We start from the raw sequence: 19308 nt of genomic DNA on the forward strand, positions 1-19308 counted from the left end.
GGAGGCTGGGTAAGTAAGTGGAATTAGGAGAAAGGCATGCATTTTAGACATCTCCCCTGAGTGTGCTTGGTTCTGACACCAGGACTTGCCTGCCTGCTGTTGACGGTACCTTCTTGTACATTCGCTGTACATTTCCTGGCTCACTCATACAGTTTTTTAGTCTGGGTGCATCAAATTTAGTAATATGTCTCCAGAATAACCATATACTTTGAGGTATATTTCATTTTCCAATACTGAAAATGAAAGAGCCATTAGGCTATGAATCGGTAAACAATCAGTCATTCCCTGTGTAAAGTAAAATGAATTAGCATAATTTATTAGCAAATTCAATTTTCTTTAAAGTGTTCTTTGTATTTCTAGGCTGTATCATACTGGTTAGTAATGCCTCATTTAAAACAATAACCTAGGAAGTCTTCCATTTTGGATTCTTAATGGTGGGACATGATTGAAAGAGGAAGAAAACATACTGAATGTCCTTTCACAAACTTCAGGAAATAGGGTTACTGGATCTTCATGTGGAGTGTTGCTTTTTTTTTAAATCAGATGTGATCTCTACACCATGTGCCCATTTCTTCTCTTGGGGCAATAATTCTCTAACAAAATAGACTGAGTCAGGTAGTAAAATTGCATAGTAGTAGTAGTAGTAGTAGTAACAATAGTACTCCTAATAATAGCTAACTCTTTTTGGGTATCTGCCAAGCTTTCTTCAAAGTACATTACATATATTAGCTCACTTAAAACTCTTTATCCTGTAAGTCAAATGTTCTTATTATCTCCATTTTATAATCCTTTTAAGGCAGGCATTTTTATTATCCTTATTTTATAGGTAAAGAAACTGAGATACAGACAGGTTAAAGAAGTTACCCAGGGTCACACAGCCATGGAGTAATATAGCTGGTATGATCTGTGTAGCCTGTGTGCAGAGCTGCTGCTGTAACCACAATCGCAGAACTGCCTTCTAGTCATTTTTTATTGTTAATATTTTATAAACTTATGTCTCATTAAAGCACTGTTAAAAACTTTGATTTCCCCCCCTTTTTTTTTTTTACAACACATCACTGATTAGTAACAACATTCTTAGATTACAATAATGATCCTCATAATGTGTTGTGCAGTTTATGTGTATGTTCATGTCTCTTGTGGCTAGCATTTATGGATAGGCCAGTGTTCAAAATTCCTTATATGTATTAAAACCTTTAATCTTACTATTATTTAGGTAATATTAGATAACAGTGTCTTCTTCATAGGTGTTTTTGAGAATTAAATATGTTATCTGTGTAAAGTGCTGTGGAATGTGTGGCTCATAATAAGTGCCCTGGAATGCTGATCATTATGATCCATATGTTACAGCTGGTGAGGCTGAGACTTTAGTGAGGTTGAATACCTGCTCGCAGGCCCTTACTCGCTTAGAGAAAGAGCAAAGCTTTGAACTCGGACACTTGCCCTTTAGAGCCCACACTCAGCCACCACACAAACAAGAAATATCAGGACCTTGTCTTTGTTTATTTTGGTAAACCAAAGCTTTTGTTTAGCTTACAAGAAGCAGCATGGTATCAAGATTAAGAGAACAGGGTCTGGAGTCAGCCTTCCTAGATTGGAATAGCATCACCCTCCTCCCTTGATAGCTGGGAAATTTACCTCAACTCTCTGTGCCTTGTTTTTCTCATCTGTATAATGGGAATAATTACAGCTTGTATCTCACAGGGTAGCTATGATGATTAAATGAGAAAAACCTGCAAAACTTAGTACAGTGTCTGGCATATGATAGCATTCAAATAAGATTAGCTAACATGATTACTAGAATTGTATTTGCATTTCTTAAATGTATTTTGAATTTTAAAGTCACCGCTTAAATCCTTGGAGCCACCAAATGTGGTGGCTCATGCCTGTAATCCCAGCACTTTGGGAGGCCAAGGCTGGTGGATCACTTGAGGTTAGGAGTTCGAGAACAGCCTGGACAACACGGTGAAACCCCGTCTCTACTAAAAATACAAAAATTAACTGGGCATGGTGGGGGATGCCTGTAATCCCAGTTACTAGGGAGGCTGAGGCAGGAGAATCACTTGAACCCGGGAGGCGGAGGTTGCAGTGAGCCGACATCGTGCTACTGCACTCCAGCCTGGGCAATGAGCAAGACTCTATCTAAAAAAAAGAAAAAATCCTTGGAGCCAAATTCAACGATACTCTTATATGCCAGACTCCCCCTGAGAGTCTGTATGTGTGAAGCCTCTTACTTGGAAAGACTGCGGGGGCTGTCATAGTAGGGTTTTGGCGGGGGCAGTCACCATGAGGCTGCTTTCACAGCTGGAGTCACTGAAAGGGGCACTAAATGAAGATACCCTAATGATCTGCATGGCCACATTTGTTTTGGGCACTCAGAAACTGTGTTTAGACTGTTTATTCTCTGATTATGTGTGGAGTTAGACTTCACTTAGCTCCATCATGACTTTATTTTCCCCAGCTGGGATAGATGGAGGAGAGAGAGAAAGAGCATAGGCAGTGGCTTCTTGATATTATGTTTTCCTCATTAGGATTCTTTTATTCTGGAAAGATGAGCTCAATGGTGTAGTCTTCTTGCAACAACTGACACACACATTTGCTTTTCCTTCCCAGTCTTATCCTACACCCAATTTTTTTTTTTTTGAGCTGGAGTCTTGCTCTGTCACCCAGGCTAGAGTGCAATGGCGCGATCTCAGTTCACCGAAACCTCCGCCTCCTGGGTTCAAGCAATTCTCCTGCCCCAGCTTCCCAAGTAGCTGGGATTACAGGCGCCTGCCGCCATGCCTGGCTAATTTTGTATTTTTAGTAGACACGGTGTTTCTCCATGTTGGTCAGGCTGGTCTCCATGTTGGTCTGGTTGATCCGCCTGCCTTGGCCTCCCAAAGTGCTGTGATTACAGGCATGAGCCACCGAGCCCGGCCTGCACCCAATATTTCTAACTATATAGTGGTGCATGCTATGGGTTACAGTTTGGATTTTATTTTCAAGTTATTTCTGTCATGTTTTGAATGTCATATCTGTGCTAATTCATATGTCTATGGTTTTTAGTCTCCACTCTCTGAAAGCCTACCATTTAATTCAGGGAATTACCCTGAGGTCGGGGTAAAAGATAAGCCAAAAATCATAAACAACCCCAAGGCTGTTTTTTTTTTTTTTTTAACTACTTCATTTTCTAATTTACTTTGAAGAATGTTTCTTCATTTTTCTTGCTTTCCCTAAATTTTGTTGAGTTCTGCATTTGAGAAGAGGACACATTCTTGTGTGTCTATAGCCAATTTCCCCAGTCTGTTCTATATAAGGCAAGTCAAAAGATGTTAATATGCTCTGCTAAATACATGTACTGCTTTATGTTAGTTTGGGAACCACTAGCACATACAATATAAGCAGGCTTCTTTTCTGCTGTACTTTGAGAATCCTTTACTAATCCAGTGTAGGTGTCTGTCTCCAAGAGGAGACAATCATATGCTGACATCTTTATTTCTTGCAGCATCTCACAAAGTCAGTGTCAGAGGACCATGCTTTGGGAAATGTTAGTTTATGCGGCAGTCATTGCTATAGATGGAAATAGGGAAAGGTGCGCCAGCTTAATGGTAGTTGTGCTGTTATTTTTTTTAAAGATTAAATGAGGCCATACCACAGTTTATTAAAAACAAACACAAAATTATTGAAATCAGAATTTAGTAAAGTGTTTTTTTCGTATATTGAAAATAAAGAGGAAAATGATAAAGGCCATGCACCATGGCTCAAGCCTGTAATCTCAGCACTTTGGGAGGCCAGTGTGAGCAAATCACCTGAGGTCAGGAGTTTGAGACCAGCCTGGCTAACATGGTGAAACCCCATCTCTACTAAAAATACAAAAAATAGCCAGGCGTGGTAGCGGGTGCCTTTAATCCCAGCTACTTGGGGGGCTGAGGTGAGAGAATCGCTTGAACTTGGGAGGCAGAGGTTGCAGTAAGCCAGGATCACACCATTGCACTCCAGCCTGAGCAACAAAACCAAAACTCTATCTCAAAAGAAAAATAAAAAAGAAAGAAAAAAAGAAAATGATAAAAATTTAAAAATAATATTTACAAACACACTGCTAATTCTATATGGAATGCTGAATCTACCACAAATTTAATCTAATAACACACAGATTCCATCTATAGTCGGATTGATGAAAGAAAACTACAAGCTCCTCAGTATTCAAAGATTTTTTTTTCTTTAAACAAATGTCACAATACAATAAACATAGATTAACAGGCAACTTTTTTTTTTTTTTAAACACAGATTTAAAAAATGTTTTCTGGACATTCCCACCTACCCAGAAAACCATTTTTCCAGAATCTCTTGGTCCCAGTAAATAAAATTATTTATTGTGGTGGTATGTTAACTCATGCCCTTTAATTCTCAAGTGAGAAAAAAATTTATTTTTTGCTATCAAGATAGGAACCTAGAAGGATCCTGAGCAGAAAGTCAGAAGGCCTTGGTGACCTTGTTAAATACAGATCCCAGTGGGCACCATGCCTCTTACAGAATGGGTACCCAACACATTGCTGTAGAATGGACTTTTTCTGCCTGAGCTCATCTGCTGTTCAGTGGAGAAGTTGGGCAGAATACATGACCTCCTAGGTTCTTTCAGGCATGGAAAGGTGGATTCCATGGTATATTGTGGTTATTCAATTGGTTAGCGAACATGCAAGGATCATTCAGGAGCAAATAAAATTTTCATCTTTCTATGTAAGTCCAGGGATAAGCTTTAATTTTAAGAAATGGGGCTTCCCACCTTCTTCAGCTTCATACTCCTTGTTGTGTGTGCCATGCGTTCTTATGTGTCCCCTTCACTGCATGGAAAGTAAAGCAAGTGATCAAGAAGAGTTTGCTCTCCATTTTGAATGACACCCATACCATTTAATATGTTTAATAATATTAGGGTTTAATTAATGCACTTACCTCTTGGAAGTATCACCTGTTTCTTTTCCCTCAGTGGTCTCTATATTTTTTATTTCAGGATCACACCTAATGTGAAAAACAGTATAAATATATGACTGGAAAATGTGGTTAATAATTATTGAATGACTATTATGTGCCAGATGCTGCACAATATATTTACATGTGTTTTCTTCCATATTCTTTTAAGAAACCAGGGAACTAGGTATGTTAAAGTAGTGGGGTTTTTTTCTTTTTTCTTTTTTTGTCTTTTTGAGATGGGGTCTTACTCTGCGGCCCAGGCCAGAGTTTAGTGGCACGATCTTGGCTCACTGTAACCTCTACCTCCTGGGCTCCAGCCATTCTCGTGCCTGAGCCTCCCAAGTAGCTGGGATTACGGTTGTGAACCACCACGCCCAGCTAATTTTTGTGTTTTTAGTAGAGAAGGGGTTTTGCCATGTTGGCCAGGCTGACCTCAAGCAATCCACCCACCTCAGCCTCCCAAAGTGCTAGGATTACAGGCATGAGCCACGACACCAGACATTAAATTAGTTTTATACATGAGAAAATCAAAGCGAAATAAAGCTAAAGTGATTTGCCCAGGATCCATATGCTAGTAAGTGATACAATAGGAATGCAAACCTAGTTATCCTCAGAGACAAAGAAAACTATTTTGGGGAGTAAGTAGTCCACTTGAAGTGTATGGTGGATTGTGGACCGTAGAATGAGTGAAACAGGGAAAGACTCTGAAGGTGGCCATAAGGACTGTTGTCCCTCGCTCAGGGAGAAGTCCTGCTGGGGAACAGTCTTCAATAGAACTGGGGTTCAGTTCCCTTCCCACCTTGCCCTCCAAGGGGAGCGGAAGCCTCGAGTAGCATTTCAGTCTGAATGGTGGGGTCCTAGAGACAACATATTTAACAGCATCTTTCTATTTGATTAACATTGGTTGTCCTGAAAAAGTCTGTATTTTCCCATTTGCATGTAAAAGAAACCAGATATCCAAAAAAAATGTTCCATTTCAAATTTGAAAAAGCTGTTTTTAGTGGATTAAAGGTCAGGCATAATTACGACTTTTTTCATACTATGCCACAAGGCAATAAACCTACACTTTATTTATTAATCTTTTTCTTCTTGTTTAATATTTGGAAAAAAAATCCAAAGACTTTTGCCGCTATTTCCCACTATTTTGGAGAAATGAATTCTAAAGACTGGAATTATGTCTTTGAAAAATGGACGAACACTATTTTAATGTCTAGCTGAAAACCTTTGTCATAAGGGGGCTTAATGAATACTTTTAGATGATCAAGGTTAGATGAAAGCTTTGAGGGGTCATCCAGTCCTAGGCTTTGAATAATATCTCCTCCAAAGTTTCTGTCAAGCTTGAAGCTTTATACTTTCATGCTATCTGAAGTGTACCCATGAAATGTCTCCTTTTGACATATTTTTGAAGAAGAACTTTGACTCACAGTACAAGAGCTCAGATGTCCAGTAAAATTCTGATTCAACTGGTTAGATTTATGTGTGTGTGTGTGTGTGTGTGTGTGTGTGTGTGTGTTTTCTTACTCGTTGACCTGCTCTTCTAGGAGAAAAGAAATTTAGCTACTTGAAAAAAAAGGCACTTGACTTTTATGAATGCCATTATAGAAATAACTTACTGAATTAAAAAGGGAAATTCTAAAATCTGAGAAGACTTAGAATGTCTTCGAAATTCTATAACTTTTAGATTTTGTCTATAAATTGATTCTAAATACTGAAAACCAATAACTACATACTTTTTTTTTTCCAATGGAGAACTGTGACTATAATTTTTTCTCAAAGCTTTCAGTGACATAACTCTTGTGCTACTCATAAAAAGCTGAAGAGATTGTTTTTTCTTACATTGTACTGATTGTTCAACATCATGTCTTCCTTCAGTTTTTTCATATTAATGTCATCAACTCTGAAGTACTATTTTTCTTCTTGTTTTAATTGCCTTCTACATAATTGAGAGAAAAAAGTATTTTTACTTCACTATAATCCTGTTGCTTAGTCATTCTGTATATCCATTTCATTCTTTCTCTAGAAGACATTCTTGGAGCCTTTTTGAATTTTGAGTGATTGTTTTCTAGGCCTGTTACATGGCTAATGTTCTGAGAATTATTTTCAAAGAATTCTTTAGTTGGTTTTGACATTCTTTATTACTGCTATCTTTCTTTTATGATCCTGAGTATTACTTGATATCTCTACATGGATGTCCCGTAAACATCTCAAATTTTTCTGCTAGTCTTGCTGTACCCACTGTCTTCTTCATCTTTATTTATGGCAATTCCATCTTTCCCATTGCTCAGGACACAAATCTTGAAACTACAGTCGACTCTCTCACAGTCCGCATCTCACTCAACAGGAACTGCTATAGCTTTACTGCCAAAATAAATCCAAACCTAACCAGACTTCTACTGAAGCCATGAGCAGCATCAAAGTGGTACTCATACTACTGTCCTAGAGTTGCACATGACCAAGTAACTTTGTTATCATGACAAAACTGGGACTCTAGAGGAGATATTCATGCTAGTAGCATGTCTTCATATATTCTATGTTGAATATGAAATTTTCCCTCTTCAAAGATCCTTGATGACATTTGGTAGCTATTTTCAAATAATTTAGGGACTGTCAGAAGTAATTTTTGGAGTTGACATGATTTGTTATTTATTTGTATAGAAACTTAGTTCATAAAGCACTATACATGATTGTCTCATTTGACTTTTATAATGTTTGTAGGTATCTATTTTATCACTGTTTTGCAGGTGAAGAAACTGAGGCTCAGATACTACATCATTTGAGCTGATCTTGTTAATGGTGATGTCTTCAGAATTTAAATCTGATTTTTCTGTTTCTAAATTTTATTTTCTTTCTGTCATTTCTGCCCTCTAGGAGACATAATTAGGAAACAATTATACGTTTGAACTTATAGAGGATCCTGTTGAACAAAGATGGACATTCCTTTATTAGAGTGATCCGATGTTAAGACATGGTGAAAACCCACCATCTTTGAGGCACATTCTAACATTCAACACCCCCTACCTGTACCTCCTATTACACTCTGGCCAGGAATACTATGGGAGTTCCCCTTTGGCTAGCTGATATAATCCATATTTTCTTTCAGAGATGAGATTCTGTTATTTACAAAGGCCCATGGGCATGTCTGCTTCTGTAAGAACCACTACATCAGAAATATAACCAGGCTTCTTGCAATCCCATTTTAATAGAACTATTTTTAATTAAATAATTGGAACATCTACATTACTAGTCATGAGTACTTCTGCCATGTTTGTTAATTCTTTAATATTTGTATTATTGTCTTCCATCCTATAGTAGGCCAGGATATTTAAAATGAAAGCTAAAGAAATTTTCTGATAAATAATTGGAAAATATGTTGTTTATTTTACATTGCCAAATGGTATACATCTATTGATTTTGTTTTTTTCCTTCATCTAGAATACTCACAATTTTTATATTAAAATCTAAATGAAGCAAATAATTTCTGCCCATTTTATGATTGACTGTTTTTGTTTGACAGTTTTTATATATTAATAATGCATGACCTTTCCATCAGCTTTACGATTTTTGTTTGGGATTTTTTAATATGTGGGAGAATGTATTTTCATTATATAGCTTTTAAAATCTGATACAGGAATAAAATTCACTTTAGTTTTATGAATATACATAAAATAATTCCTATCTTTTATCTCAAAGTTTTTTCAACCCAGCAAAGCCATTTAAAACTTTTTTCCCCTCAGATTCATTTGTGATGTCATTTGTTATATCAGCCCCATGTTAAAAGAGGGCTGACCGTTTCCATTAGTAGGCTTATCATACTTTGTATAATGTTTCCTTGCCATATTACTTTCAATTCAGTTTTCAAAGTTATCTACAAAGAGTTTTCATTTTGACTCTGACTTCGCATAGCAACAGGATAACTTAGTGGCTTTCTTCTATATTTTACCTTTACAATGAGTGAAAATAGCTGATAGTTAGAAATTGTTTGATACTGCCAGGAAGAAAACATATCCAGTATCCAATTTCCTTACTCACACTTACATTCTCAAGAATGTGGCAGTGAAGGAATATTCTCCTTTTAGAATTAAGCTGGTCTGTATTCAAGCCATGATGTGCATGATGTCAGGGATGTACCTTACCTGACAATTGTGATCATGCACACATGCACTCCATGCTCAGTGACATCACCTTGGTATGTAGAAATACCCCCTTGTTGTGGGTATTTACACCTTGGAGCCAACAAATACTAAGGACCAGGACTCTCCTATCACCTCAAAGAGCCATTTGTTAAACATTTACCAGCACAACACTTGTTCAAGCACATTGAATTTATGTGACTTTGCTCAAGATATTTAACCTCAAGATGTTTAGCCTTATTTTATATCTCTATAAAATAGAGAGAAGCTAGTACTCTACCTACATCACTCATTTTTCAATTTGGATAACTTGCTTTTTTTTTTTGAGAAAAAGTCTCACTCTGTTGCCTAGGCTGGAATACAACAGTGATCTCTGCTCACTGCAATCTCAGCCTCCTGGGTTCAAGCAATTCTCCTTGCCTCAGCCTCCTGAGTAGCTGGAATTACAGGCGCCCGCCACCGTCCCCAGCTAATGTTCATATTTTTAGTAGAGACAGGGTTTCACTATGTTAGCCAGGCTGGTCTCGAGCTCCTGACCTCAGGTGATCCGTCCACCTCGTCCTCCCAAAGTGCTGGGATTACAAGGGTAAGCCACCGTGTCTGGCCGATAACTCTTAATATAGTATGGTATTTAGGATTTGGTGAATGACTATAATAATAATGAGACTGATAAAAATTATCATTTCAAACACAAATAGATTGTTAATGTTTTTTAATTTATAGGACTGCTTTCCTCACTGTTAGCTAAATAGCAAGAGGAACAAGTTTGCAAAACACTAGGGGAAACTTCATCTATCTTTAGGTGGAAATAGTCTTGGTGAGTTTTAACTTATTTTGGTTTAATTCAGCATCCATTTTTCATATTTATCATAAGGCAAACCACCATGATAAATGGAGGAGTATGTTTTGCATGTAGCCTGTCTTGTTTTGTTTCTTCTCAAACAGTAAAACAGTTCTAGAAGTAAGCATCAATGATTTTTTAGCCTGTATTTTTATTCCTTCTATCATCAAAGGCTTATTTACTTGTATACAGAATATAAATATTTATATATACATATATGTATTATAAGTATTGTATTTATTATTGTGGCAGGTTGAGGAATAAATGGGAAGTGAGAAATTGAAGATACACAAGGAAGTCAGCAATTCTAGCCCAACGAACACGGCAGCAAGAACACTGTTTCCCTGAACACTGGGGAGCTTTTTTATGTGTGTTATTTTGATTTCTCCTGTCTTTCTCCTTGTAATGATCAGTGATGGAAATGAGCCAGTGTGGATATTCTTAGAGCTGAGATGCTGAGCTGCTTTTCATTCCCTGGCTTGAGGCTTGAACGCACAAAGTCTCCGGGGAAGAGTGGGTGGGAGTAGCTACCTAAGGAGAAGGAATAGGTTAAATCTCTGGGGCCTTTGGCTATAAAGCAAAGGAGAACAGAGTAGACTGGTGTCAGTCGGCATATCAGCCCTGGTGCTGATCAGAAGGGGCTCTGGTGAGGTTTTCTGACATATGGAGCAGTTGGAGAAATCCGGTGATAAAGGAAGAAGGGTGTTTCAATAACTTGAGGAGAAGGTAACAGGCAAGAGAAAATCAAGGATGCAGGATGTGAAATCAAATGATGGAACTTTCTGGCTTAATGTAGACCATCTGGCTATCTTATCTTTAAACCAGTGATTTCTCAGACATTTTTCATCTTATATCTACAATGACCATATGTCCCGGAGTTTTTAGGATAGGCCAGATTTCAAATATTTCTGCCATTGTTAGGCTCTTGGTCCCAAATTGAGATTGGAAAATATGATCATTAGTCTTACATCCCCTCCCCCAACTTCTGTTACCTTTATCACAGGCATTTGAGGAAACCCTGTGGAAGCCTCCAACTAGTTAACAGCATCATTAGGCAGCTGTCCACAGCAGTAGGTCGCAAACCTGACCATGTATCAGAATCATCTGGTGACATTAGTTAAAATACTGCTTTCTGTAGCACCTGCCTCATCCCTGTAGCCCCAGAAATTTGGATTCATTTGGATGTGAGAAATCTTCAGATTATTTGTATTTTTAGCAGGTGTCCCATGTGCTCATGAGACATCTGTCCTTTGTGGTAGGTTTTTGGAAGTCAATGTGCCAATCAATGCCTTTCACATCTTTATCTGAGCATTCAAAGCTTCTTACAACAGGGCTTCTCATACTTGGGCTTTGACTTACGGTGATCTTTGAACTTCTGAAACTTGATGATAAATTTGTGAGTATGGGTTCATAAGCAGTTCCTGGGAGAGGACCTCAGTTTTCATCAAGCTCTCACTGGTGGTAATGCCCCAAACAGTTACAAACCCGAGGCTGCACGGTCAGCAATACGAAGATCATCCAAAATGTGGAAGGTACTTTTTTCATTGAGCTCAGACTTAACTGTCCTCATGTTTGTTGTTGTGGTTGTTTTGTTTTTTATTCATTTTCTGAGAACAATTTCTGGCTAAAATTCACACACACATATGTACACCGCTATACCCACCCACTAGTGACTTATTCTGAAAATAATGACTTCTTTCAGACCAGTATTTTCAATTTTATCAGCCAGTAACATTTAATAGGATGTGTGTGTGTGTGTGTGTGTGTGTGTGCATGTGTGTGTGTCTTTGAAGGGTTGCTGACTGTCAGGGTGGGAAGATCTAATTAGGCCTCCCTATTTTCTCAACCATCCTCTCTTCCCTCTCTCCCTGGCTTTCCCCATGCATCCCCCAAAACAGGTTCTGGGTCTGTGATCCCATGAAACCTCATCTGGTTTAAACCTTAGGGTAATATTCTGCAGCTGTGTTGCCTCAGCTGTAGGGAGACTTTTTCCTTGACAAGCATTGTGGTTTAGGGAGCCAAACAATTGATTGGAAACTTCAGGGCTATGAGTTCTAACTCTTGGTGTGCTCTGACACAGTGTGTGACCTTGGGCGATTCATTTGATCTCTGTCCAAACTCTCTGATGCTTGATAACAGGATTTTCTAGAAATCTCCCTGCCAATAAAGACACATGGAAACACTCCTTGGTTCCACAAGGGAAGGCTACACTTCATTATCTCTCAGGCTTTTAACTCTCTTTCTCCATTTGCCCATCTCTCCATGCCAGGGACTCCATAGTTTTTCTAAGTCTTAGAAACACGTTCCTACTTTTCCTTCCCAAAATACATCAGCAATGCTACTCTATTTCAGTCGTCCCCAGGATTTTAGACTTTGTCCGTAAATATTTATCCCACAATACTAAATTACCCAGACTGCTTTGGAACAGTGAATTGTGCAGAACCGGACTCTGCCCTAAATTTCACATGGCTACTGTAAATAGGAGAGCTAAATTTCTCTCTCATTTTTCTGCATTCTGCAAGTACAATTTATTGTTTTATGAGCCTCCACAAATCATTTTATACTCCCTCTTCTTTTTAACATCTCCTTTTATAGAAAATTATTAAGTTAATAAATTTTAGTAAAAGCAATACAATTCCAAGAATTTTTTTGTAGAAAATATGTACTATTTTAGCTTTTGGACTTTGTTAGAAGATTATTTACTCAGATAATAATGTTAAACTTGCCTTTTAAGTTTTAGGAATGATCACACACGTGCACGCACATGTGCTCATACACACACACACATCTCAGTGTGTAATCGAGAATTTTTTGGGATGGCATAGGAGAAAATTATATTTTATAAGGGGCTTTTATCATGACTGGTTCCTCATTTTAGAACAAGGCTGAAGAAATAGAGTTGTAAATATTTCTTTCTTACTAATATTTTCTTCTACTTTCTGTCTCAAGGTTCTGTGTCTCTCTGGGATACTGGATTTTGATATTTTAATCACTTTATTTCTGTTAATGTTAATTAAGCGTTCTTGGGCCAAAATACCAAGAAGGGTCAGTGTGTGTTTCATAATAAATCAATCAAATGGACATGCATTAAACAGGTCATGGACTAATTTCTGTTACATGTCATATATCAGTCAGTCTCTGGCTTGGAGTGATTTACTGGTTACTCTTTCTGGAAGGAGAACGTTCCTTCCCTGGCACTTCCCTCCATCTCCTCCCATTCCACATGGGGCTGGCACAGAGCACCCACCTCAGGCCTCTTCCCCCAGTATCTTCCTCTTGCTCTAGGTTATCCTCACCTCTCTCGCCACCAGGACCTTTTTTAGGTAATTGCCAAACTGGAAATGGTTTGATAAACTTATATCTGTATGTTATTATTTCTGTGCAAAGGAAGAGGAATATTAAAGTAACAGTAATAGTTAACACTTATTTTTAACTCTGTGCTAGTCCTTTTTACAGTGCTTAGCATGTAATTTTACATTTAATCATCACAATAACCATGTGAAGATGTGCATGCTTATATACCTACTATATGTTAATAGATGAATAATAAAAAAGCATTAAGGCAGTTTTCCTAGAATCACAGGATGAGTGAAGGCAATCTGATTTGAGACCTTGTGTGCTTAATTAACTAATGTGCTGATAAGCTGCCTTTTTGAGAAATAGCCAAATGCACCTCTATATGTGGTGGTTTTAAACTGCGATGGTTAGACTCCTATCACAAGTAGAACTGCTCTTTGGGTAAGAGGAAAGTTGGGAGTGAGGAAATCAAGTAGATAGGGCCCTGACTTCCCTCCTCTGTCTCTGTAAAACGTTTCTGTGCAAACACACACAGACACACACACACACACACACACACCCCACAAACACGCTAAGCTGAGCAGACCTTATCTGTTTTCACACTGGACTTCTAAGTAATGTTTCATTTGAAGAGTTTCTCCATAAAAAACAAACACACTTTGAAAATGACTGCCTGCCACAACCCCACTTATCATAGTGCATTCTTATCTTTCCCCCCATTGGAAATGCTAATGTAACTCAGATGTTAGCTGAGGTCATCCTTGTCTCTGAGGTCACCCTGGCCTTTGAGATTGAAATAAAATTGCCTCAATCCCCCATTTCATATCTCCTAAAAGGTTCCAATGCCATCCCCCAGATTTCTACACATTCTTGGACCTATTCTCATGGGTAGTTCTTCCTGGCGAACTCTTGACCTGACTGCATATTACCTTCTCTGGCTGCATTTTTCTCTGTGCTCCATACTGACCTAGATGTGGAACTCAATCCTTTTTCCCTAACATACAACCCCCTTCATCCCCACTTCACTCCCACAGAGAACTGTTCATGAAGATTTGCAGGACAATAGGTGAGGGTTTATATCCCAGCAAAGCATTTAAATAGGATATCAGGATCCATGTTCTTAAATATTCTGAAGCCACTCTGTCACTGGAAGGCTCTTCTTGACTGCATTCTTGTGCCTCACCAGGTTGGGCCCCCCTTACTCCCTCACCTGCTCTTCCTCCTGTTCTTTCTCCTCTCCTTTCTCTTTCTTCTTGTCATCCATCAGTTCAAAATTCCTCTTCATTTCTTCAGTGAGGTGTTGATTGCTGCTTCCTTCTTACCAATGCCTCCTTGAGCCTCACCTCTTTTACCTCAGGCAACTCATTAGGGTATTTTTCTAAACGAAGACAGTTTTCTCTCCAGGAGAAACTCTGGTGCAAACTATTAAAATAAATTTATTAAGATGAATTCCCCTCAGCCCCTGCAACATTAACACAGTATAGCGGATTGGCAGGGTTTAAGCAGGCTGATTAGCAAGCCCCATCAGAAGCTAACTTAAACCCTCACTGTAGAATGGTCAGGGTCCATGTGCAGGACAAGTGGATGATTGCTTTTTCCATGAACAATTTATTAAGAGTGATTTAAAAAAATTACTAAGCAATTGCTCAGCGTCAAGCATGGTCCAAGGCACTTCGCATTCTTTAATTGAAATTCACACCCTGTGAAGTACATATTTGTATTTTCTTTTAACTAATGATAAAAATTAAGCAATTTACCCAAAAGTCACAGCATTAGAAAGTAGTACAGCCTTTGATGGGCCCTGCACTGACCCTCCTTGTTCTTAACTACCATACCATGCTATTCAACCACCTTGTGGCCAAAAGGACCACATTTTCTAAATGTTCCATTCTGCCTTCCAGCACTCCTTGGTCTCCTGAGGAAGCTTCCCCAAGACACTGTGTTATCTTCCTGTCTTTAAAGAGACTTTCTTTTTTTTTTTTTTTTTTTTGAAATGGAGTCTCACTCTGTCGCCCAGGCTGGAGTGCAGTTGCATGATCTCAGCTCACTGCAACCTCCGCCTCCTGGGTTCAAGCGATTCTCCTGCCTCAGCCTCCCAAGCAGCTGGGACTAAAGACCCGTGCCACCACGCCCAGCTAATTTTTTTCTGTATTTTTAGTAGAGTTGGGGTTTCACTGTGTTAGCCAGGATGGTCTCAATCTCCTGACCTCATGATCCACCCACCTCGGCCTCTCAAGGTGCTGGGATTATAGATGTGAACCACCACGCCCGGCCCATAGAATTTTAGGAGTATAGCTATTTTCAACTTTCTTCTGGGAATGTGTGCTTTCTGCAGGATTCAGGAAAGAATGAAATGTGCTAAGTAAACATTTTTATAAACAATAATGAGAAAACTTATGGGGAATGGGTTCTTGGAGTTAGACAAACACGGGTCCAAATCCTAGTTCTGTGTCTTACTCTGTGTCCTATGCTAAGTTGCTTATCTTTCCTGAGCTTCCATTTCTGTATAACATGCACAATCATACCTGCTTCTCTAGCTCCGTTCTTGGCACATGGAAAATGCTCAATAAATACTAGTGTCTTTCTCTGTTCATGTCTAGTTGAAGTTTTTCGTATCAGCATATTTACTGAGTATTTTTTCAAAACATCAAGTGGTTTCAACACTGGAAGTTGAAGGAAGGCAATATGATGAAAATGTTCTATTTTTCCAGTTTTCCTTATATTTTTATGTGCATTGCAAAAGTATTGCAAAGTGCCAACAAGGGGAGGCCTGTTATCCCACTCCTACTTTTGGTGAAGGTTGAAAGGCATGTAGACAAAGAAGAGGATGTGGAGTCAAGACCCATTGTTACTGCTGGAAGGTGTCCAGATTCTTGTTGTTTTGAACAAAGAATTAGACAAAACGTACAAATAAAGCAAGGAAAGAATGAAGCAACAAAGCAGAGATGTATTGAAAATGAAAGTTTGCTCCACAGTGTGGGAGTGGTCCTGAGCAGTCATTCAAGGGCCACGGATACAGAATCTTCTTGGGTCCAAATACCTGCTAGAGGTTTCCCATTGGCCATTTGGTGTTCATCCCATGTAAAGTGGTGGCCCACAATCAGTCTGATTGGTTGTGGAAAGCAATCAATCAGAGGCTGAAGTGAAGTTACAAAGGTCACACTCCTATGCAAACATCTGATTGGTTGTGGAAAGCAAAGGCTAAAATGGTTAGCCAATCAGAGGCTAAAATGAAGTTACAAAGTTGCACTTCTATGCAAACAAAGACTTGATCCGTGATCAGTCTGAATGGTTGAAGACAGCAGGCTGAAGTGAAGTTTCAAAGTTACATTCCTCTGCAAATATCTGATTGGTTGCAAAAAGCAACCAATCAGAAGTACTTTCAATTTCCCATCTGCCTTTCAGAAAAGGTAGGGGTTTGCAAAGGGAGTAGCCTCTGGTCCTTTTGTTACTTAGGCATGGAAAATTAGGGTTTTTCTTTCAGTTTAGTTCTGGGAAGTCAGTATGAAATGGCCTTAGGTTCCCTGCCTCCAGACACTATTCCCCACCTCACCCGTGACATGAAACTCCTCTCTAGGGCTAGATGGCAGGAGGGCTCTCTAAATGTGTCTGACAGGAATTGAGTATGGCATTGACATCCTCAAATTGAAACATGTGACCTGTATTTATTTATTTGAATATAACAGTATATTGCCTTTTGGAGTTTGGGTTTCATGTTATCAATGCTTACTATATTGAGTGATTTTATATCCAAATTTATTGTGCAGTAGGGTCCCCCCTTTTCTGTGGTTTTGCTTTCTGTAATTTTGGTTGCTGAAGTCAAGTCTAACTGGAAAATATTACATACAATAAGATATTTTGAGAGAGAGAGAGACCATATCCACATAACTTTCATTATAGTGTATTGTTATAATTGTTCTATTTTTATAAATTAAACTTTCCACTGGAGTTTTGGGACATATCCCCCTGGATAAAGGGGACTACTGTAAATGTGTTGTTGTTTAAATAGGCTTATTGAAATGCAAGGTGCTCACCACAGGTATGCTAGGTGGTTGGATCATTTAGCACCAATCTAGTGATTTGTCACATCTTTCCCTCAATAACCATACTCACAAAACATCTACACTATTCTTGTTTAGGACCACTGGTTTTGTAGCTGTGATTCAGTAATCAGAGTATGCTGTTTAAATTGGGGGTTCCTGTCAGGTGGGACATCTAGATCAGGCCCTCTGGCCAGGTGAGAGCACACTCAGGAACGCCTGCCATCTTGAATGGAAAGATCTCACCTGACATTGAATCCTGCTCTTTTCTTCTTAACACCAACAACTGCAAGTTTAAATGAAGTGTGTGTACAAGATAAAATAATCTTCCTCCTTTCAGATTTTTAATTATCTCTGAAAGTGGATAGCATTCAACACTTTAGAATTTACTCAGTTTTGGGGTGTGTGTGTTTTGGTTTTTTTTGTGTGTGTTTCTTTGTTTGTTTGTTTGTTTTTTGAGATGGAGTCTCACTCTGTCACCCAGGCTGGGGTGCAGTGGCACATTCTCGGCTCACTGCAACCTCCGCCTCCTGGGTTCAAGCGATTCTGCTGCCTAGGTCTCCCTAGTAGCTGGGATTATAGGCATGCACCACCACACCCAGCTAATTTGTTGTATTTTTAGTAGAGATGGGGTTTCACTATGTTGGCCAGCCTGGTCTCAAACTCCTGACCTCAGGTGATAGGATTTACTCTGTTTCAACATCCTCATTGTACAGCATTGTTTCCCAAACCTTGCTGTCCATCATGCCTGCCAGACTCTTAGGTCTCTCCTCATAGGTTCTGACTGAGTTAACTTGGGATGGAATGCAGGAACCCTGGCCTTTCTAAAGCTCCTTCTTGAGTATTTCAGCACAGTTCATGCATATCTTTCAAATAGTTACACACAGCCTGACACTTACTAAGCATAATTTATGTGGTTAGAAACAATGAATGATGTATTTATCCAGAAAGAGAAAAACCCATGTACCACTCTTCAGGGCATGTCAGATCTAAATAATTTAGCCAGTCATTTGACATGAAAGAATCTGTCACACAGAGTAAGTAATAAACCAAAAGTGAGGGTAGATGCTCTCCCTGAGGGTTGTCAGAGGGTCAGGGAGAGACTCTCAGATGAAGAGCTTTGAGGAAAGCCTTGAGAGTAGACTCTGAGTTTGCCACACAGACAAGAGGCAGAGGACTTTTAGGATATAGCAATGAAAATAATGTGTGTGGATCTCAAATAATCCTATGTGGCAGGAATAGGGAGTTGGATAACGGCAGGAGGAGGTGGTCAATTTTGAAGGCCATTGTACAGGAAGAATATGTTACTCAAGGTCATATCATCTGTCAGTAACTGAGATGGGAATAAAGTTAATTTATTTGAGAAGGGGCCAGGGAAAGTTATTGTTCAGAATTAGTGATGAGAGTTAATGACTGCCTCCTCTGTCAGATTTATGTATTAAGAAATACTAGTTTTTAAATCTATATGTTCGATCCATATGTAAATTACATGTAAGTTTTTGCATATGGATAAATTTTTTGTCACATGTAAAATTACCCTGGAAGGATAATGTTCATGACCTTTGACAAGATCCGTTGATCCACAAGAGGAGCTCATTTTGTGACCTGCAGAGCTGGAGTGAGAAGCTACAGGGTTTGAGAAGAGACATTCTAAATTTTTGAGGCCAATTTCATTGGAGAAATAAAAGCATAGCACTTCAGGAGAGAACGGTTTTGGGGATAACCTGCCTGTATTGCCCGTGACTCCTGACTTCTTGCTTCATGATTTTAAATGTATACTAAGGCGTGGAACACACCTCACTTCCTCCTCAACCAGCCAGAGCGGTCCCATGCTTTGCGCCTGCCATCACTTCCTCCGCCCTGTTCCTTTATGCTACAGGGAAACCTGTCTCCTGTGAGCTGCTTTCTCATTTCATCTACTATTTCTCCTTCAGTGCTGTTCCTTAGCACAAATCCAAAGTCCTCTAATACCAGCTACATATGAAGTCACAACACAGAGGGAAGCCCCTGCCCTGCTCCCTGTTGACCCTCTGGAAGTGGGGAACTGGGT

The 19308-nt window shown here is 39.0% G+C and overlaps 1 protein-coding gene and 1 long non-coding RNA gene across 5 annotated transcripts in view; one reads left to right on the top strand and one right to left on the bottom strand.

The window, feature by feature from the left end:
• Positions 1-19308, top strand: part of LOC105497746 (succinyl-CoA:glutarate-CoA transferase) — a 749568-nt gene that overhangs the window by 500100 nt on the left and 230160 nt on the right. The window lies entirely within an intron of this gene.
• Positions 4719-9070, bottom strand: LOC139362849 (uncharacterized). The gene is made up of 3 exons (XR_011622332.1): positions 8986-9070; positions 4933-4998; positions 4719-4823 (listed from the first exon to the last, which is right to left on the bottom strand). It is a non-coding gene; the product is annotated as an uncharacterized lncRNA (long non-coding RNA).

Source organism: Macaca nemestrina, chromosome 4 (assembly GCF_043159975.1).
Source record: "Macaca nemestrina isolate mMacNem1 chromosome 4, mMacNem.hap1, whole genome shotgun sequence".
NCBI classification, from domain to species: Eukaryota; Metazoa; Chordata; class Mammalia; order Primates; family Cercopithecidae; genus Macaca; species Macaca nemestrina.